General features: G+C 38.2%; 1 long non-coding RNA gene across 1 annotated transcript; it reads right to left on the bottom strand.

Moving 5' to 3' along the window:
* Positions 1-3,422: 3,422 nt before the first annotated feature.
* Positions 3,423-5,489, bottom strand: LOC142150167 (uncharacterized). The gene is made up of 3 exons (XR_012691055.1): positions 4,763-5,489; positions 3,961-4,057; positions 3,423-3,736 (listed from the first exon to the last, which is right to left on the bottom strand). It is a non-coding gene; the product is annotated as an uncharacterized LOC142150167 (long non-coding RNA).
* Positions 5,490-5,878: the final 389 nt, after the last annotated feature.

Below are 5,878 nucleotides of genomic sequence, written 5' to 3'. Positions count from 1 at the left end.
TATATAGTGAAGCAGCCTACTGTATGTGATTTTTTATATATAAGCACAATATACTCACGTGACTGTATTATTGCACTGAGCGCCGTTGTCTTTTATCACTGTTTTTATATATATATATATATATATATATATATATATATATATATATATATGTATGTATAGATAGATATTATTGAACTTGTTTCTGTTTAACCATTGGAACCTCACTTGCATTATATTATTATTCTGTATATTGATCTGGCTTGACTTTTGGATACTGCTCCTTGTCCTAACCCTTGGAACCTTGCCTGCTTTGTTTGCTATTGTGAACTGACTTGACTTGAACCTTTGATACTACTCCGTGCTTTAACACTTCAGAATCCTGCTTGTACCATACAACTATTCTGTGTACTGACCCAGCTAGACCTGTGGACTACGCTGTTCTTAACCCATGAAGTTTAATTCTATTTTTGTATTCTGTCTACATTACCTAGCTTTCTCGAGGACTACAGTTCTGGACCCCTTCTTCTCAACACTGTTCCAGAAACACCTTGCTACAGCAGCAATAAATCATGAAAATGCAGGATTTCTGGTACAACTGGCCTCATCCAGTTTTATTGAGCATGTGCAAATAAAAAAAACATAAACAAAAGCCTTGCCTGTCCGGGACTAACTAAACATTCCTTAGAGGCCCTCTCTCAAGACTGAGACCTTGTGTCCCAGACTCAAACACCAAAGAAAGTTTATTTGCTCACCCTTAGCAGGTTCTATCAGAAGCCATCCAGCCTCCTCCCCAGGTCTGAGAGACAGAGTGATCATGGCTGCAACCTTTTACAGGCCCCACACAGGTGCAACTCTTAACATGCTGTGAAACATGCTCTGGGAAACTTTTCCCCAGAGAGCTAAACAATCTCTCTACTGTTAGCATATACAAGGCAGGAGACCTGGGGGATATATCTCTGCGATTTAGCATTAACCAGTGACTTTGTCACAGTATATATTTATGCATGTGTTACATACCTTAAATATACAGTATATATCTATAATATAAAAGCCTAGTGGCGTGTGTTAGTCTGTGCGTGAAAAAAAAAACCAAGCTGCAGCGCCACCTGCTGGGCGGAGTTATACACTGACCTACTAAATTCTTAGTGTGTGTGGGGAAAAAAAACTCAGAAAGGGCTGAAATTTGGTATACTAAGATGTTTTAAATTTGTTAATTTAATTTGTTAATTGTTAAAAGTGTTTATAAAGATTTTAAAAATATATATATATTTCTTGAAGGAGAAGTGACAGTTGGGAGTGGTTGTTGGTTGCCGGGGGTGACAGTGGGGAGTGGTTGGTGGTTGCCGGGGGTGACAGAGCGAGAGGAGTGTGATACTCAGGACCGCTGAGATAGATCCCTGTGTCTGGATAGACATCTGGATAGATGTGGCGATAAAGATGAAGGATGAGGTGATGGAGAAAAATTATGAGGTGGTGACATGTGGACAAAACCACGTTAAAAAAGGGCGCTTGCGTCGGGAAGTAACGCTCTTCCCCTGAGGAGGCCTGGGCTATGGCCCAAATGCATGACAACTTAACACCTTAAGCAGCTTGATTTGATTAGAATGCATGAGTATCATGCACGGGTTAACTTATATATATATATATATATATATATATATATATTTAAATATATATATATATATATATATATATATATATATATATATATATATATAGAATCCCAAATCCCAAGTACTATATATAAGAGGGGAAAAGGAAGGGACGGCAAAAAATAAGTAGGTTTTCTTACTCAAGTTTTGAGGACAAAACCATGTTGCAATGCAAGGGGTGCAAATTAATTTATTATTTTGCACATAAGGAAAATACTGTCTGTTTTTTCATGTAGCACTCAAATACTTGATAGCTTATTTGTACAGTGAAATGTAGAGTTGATCTAGGACATGCCCTATCCCAAATATAAATCTGCCATCACATTTTAAATTTACCTCCCCCTCCAATGCAACATTGTTTTGGCTTATTTACTTACTTCTTTTTGCTTAACTTTGCTTAATGAATCAGGCCCGTTGTGATTATTCATAATAGAAAAAATGCTGTACTTAAATAAATAGGCATTTTTCTGTTAATATCTACAGTTTTAGCCATTCGGATGATAGTGATAGAGGTATAGCAATGGTAGTTGTACTGCCTCTGTCTTTATTAAATAGGCTGCCCCAGCCAATTAATCTCTAAGCAAACTGGGACTACCACTGGTGAGAACACAGCAGTAGCCATTGATGTATTGGGAGAAGTCCGAACTCCAGAATTGGCTCTTCGCCTTTTTGTAAATAGGTCTTTTAATGATAATGAACCATTTAAATCTCTGCCCCTGCCTTTATAAAATTGTGACACTGAGCTTTCTTTAAGTATCACACCTTGCAGACTTTGAGGACAATAGGTCAGGTTCCAGCAGTAGTGAAGACACATCTAATACTACAATTAAGCACCAGTGACTACTCACAGCAATTTGAGGATGAGCCTTATGAGACATTAGTACTATGATATGATAGTCATGCTCACAGAGATGATGAGGATGACCATTTATTCTCGTCGTCCCATGCTCAAAGGCAGTCAGATGAGGTTAAAAAACTGAACACCATGTGATAAGCCTGATTCTGGCACTAGCAGTAAAGGGGAAATGTGCTCAGAAAACCCCACATTGCTAAGTACATTATACAAGAAACAAAGTAAGTGTCAGTGCTAATAAAGTAAAGGCAAGTAGGACCAGTGACTTAGCACAAAGTAGACCACTATGGGACCGGCCCTGGATGCACATGTCTGTCTGCCCCCCAGCCCAATCAGCTCCTGGTATTTACTGATACAGTCATAATATCACTCTAAATTGATCAAATTCAAATTAAATCCTGAACACAAAGGTTTCCCCTATTCGTTGCAGGCCCCTCCAGAAAAGACTACCACATGATTGGTTAACATTATGTTGATTTGATGGTAATTGGATGGGATAAACTCCTCCTCCCTTTCCCTTTATTGCTCTCTTGTCCTTCCTTTATCCTTGGTTGACCTTGTTTCATCTTTATTTTATGAAAATACTCTCAGGTTAGCTGTTGTGTCTTGTCACATTAACAGACCAAGGTATTATAACCTACAAGTCTTTTTTAGAGTGACTTATTTCATATCCTTCACAAGCCTATTGTAGTCCTTTAATGTAAGGACTGCTCTAGATAAATAGATGCACTGTTTTATTGTAATACACTAAAAAAAAAGATGTATTTATCATTTCTGTTTATAGTTTGTTATTTTCTGTACAATAAAAAGATAAATAAAAGAACGACTATCAATGCTTTGGTAAACATCTAAAAATTTTATTTTGTTTGATCATTTTATGAGGTATTTATATGAAATAATATTATATTAAGAATGAATAATCAGCTATGGTCCATTGGTGGTATTTATAATTATGGTCAGTCGTCATCTACAACTATTATTTCATCACTGCATCCTATTTGCGTCCGGTTTAACACTGTTGGTGTGAGATGTTATCTCTTGGTTTGATGGACAGTTGAAGTAACTCCCTCTTAAAGATCATTTACTTTTCTTGAACACGTTCTCTTTCTTTTTCTTCTCTTTTTTTCATCCTTCTCATTTTTTCTTCTCTTGCATTTTCCTGTCAGTCCTTTGTCCTTGAGATTAGGAGATAGGGCTACACTCTGTAAATTTGCGCTATTGTCCTCTTGCTGATGTTGCTGTGAATATACTGAGTAGAAAACCATCACTGATTTTAAATGTAGTTGATAATCTCAATCTTGGAAACAACTATTAAAGGCATAACTAAATCTGTGGTTCTCCAGCTGTTGCAGAAGTACACGTCAGAATGCTGGCACTTATACATCTACAACAATCAGAGCCATGGGTTTCCCATGCCCGCTTTAAGGAATAAACTGGTATAAGTTAAAAGCATTTAAGTGTCCTTTTCCTCACCTCCAGTGGTAACAAGGTCTCATCTCGCTCCAGTTCCTCATTGAGCGTATGGAAAAACTGTCGCATCATAGATTGATGGTTGGATGATTTCTTCAACCTAGGAACAGATTCATAATCACTGTGTAAATGTCAGCACTTAATTGGTGTAAGATGTTATCAAAGTAACTTGAACATAGTCATCAAGGGTTATTTGTAAATGTGCAAACGTGCAGCCCTGCAGAGCAGTACCGCTATGATGTCCGGCACCTATGATTGCACCTGTTTATACAGGTTCTCATAGGGATTGGTGTTACCAGATGGTGGTGACTGCAGGGATGTAACACTGTGCTGCTTCTGATACCAGGAGCTGGGGGGATTGGGGAGTTCCTTTTTCAATATGGACTGGGCACAACACAGCACTTCAATCTGCTCATATGTAAAACAAGATATATCATCATACAATAAGATAAATAAATGAGCTTTAGGGGGTATTTTACTTTTAATAGATGTCTGCTGAGTCCCTTTTCCTGCTCAAAATGACATTTTTACATGTGTGCAGAGGTGGAGGACAGATGTCAGCCTGTACTTTCAATGAAAAGGCTTTTGCTCAAACTGGGTGAATTTTATGAAGAACTGATTATTTTTATTGGTGCAAATAACAAGATTAACATAAATGAAAATAATTAAAATATACAAATATGATACATGTAATAAAGAATTACGTGTATCAGAATGCTGGCAGTTATAGTTCTACAACTATTGGAGAACCATTGGTTACCAATGTTTGTTTTAAGGGAAAAGCATTTAAGTGTCCTGTCCTCACCTCAAATGGTAACAAGTTCTCTTCTCGCTCCAGTTTGTAAATTAGGGTTTGGAAATGTACATCTCTATCTGGCAACAGCATTGTATCTATGAATGATGGTTGGAGGATTTGATCCTAAGAACAGATTAATAATCACTGTGAAAATGTCAGGATTTAATTGGTGTGAGTAGATATCAATATAACTTGGACATAGTCATTAGGGATAATTGTGAATGTGCAAAGGTGCGCTCCTAGGTGCAGCGTACATAATGGAAGGTGGCGACATGGGTTGTGGTGCATGGGACGTGTTGGGTGTGTGTTGACGAATGCTGGGTTGGGATCTTTGGGGCGTCTGAGGGGGGACCACTGTGGCCAGATATTGGTGAGGTGGCTGCAGAGCAGAATGTTTTTTCGTACCTAGATGAAGGACAGCCAGACGGAGAAGCCGGGACCCACTGTGGTCAGACGGGGGTGGGGTTGGGGATACCGGGCTGAAAAAGTGACTGACTCTGATAGGGGTAGTGCTTTGTCTGTGGCATAGAGCCAGAAAAGGGGATAACAGTAAAGAAGGGGTAAAGTGTGTGTAAAGAGAAATAGAGAAAGAAAATCGAGTGAAAAGAAAAAGATTTACGAGACGAAAGAAAGCAGAAAAAGACACAGGGACACCGAAGAAAAACAAACAGTAGAAATGAAAGCAACAAAAATCAGCAGTCAAATAGCTAAATTAGGAACAATATCTTTCTCAGCTGCTGGGTGCACTCCAAACGGTAACTGATGACTTCTTCACCTATGGAGAGATATTGAAAATGTACAATGTTAACATCACAGAGAAAGTAGCAAGTAACAGAGTGTAGGGTCATGTGATATAGATAAACATTTACTGATTGCTGAGATTATGGAGAGTCTATTACAGTGATAGCTGGGAGATACTCTGATACCACAACAAAGCTATCCTAAGCCATAAGAATTACTGATCACTCTGCAGGCCCCATACTGCTGTACTGAGCATGTGCAGGGCCCTGTGCATACGTCTTACCAGAAGCCGGTTCCAGCTTCCAGTTCTACTGCTATTAAAATAAAAAGTAAATTCAAATCAAAGTAAATAAAAAAAAAAATGTTTTTTAAATATTGTAGTTG

Source organism: Mixophyes fleayi, chromosome 4 (genome assembly GCF_038048845.1).
Source record: "Mixophyes fleayi isolate aMixFle1 chromosome 4, aMixFle1.hap1, whole genome shotgun sequence".
Taxonomy (NCBI): Eukaryota; Metazoa; Chordata; class Amphibia; order Anura; family Limnodynastidae; genus Mixophyes; species Mixophyes fleayi.
Note: the sequence above shows the minus strand (reverse complement) of the source record. Positions and strands in the feature narration are given on the sequence as shown.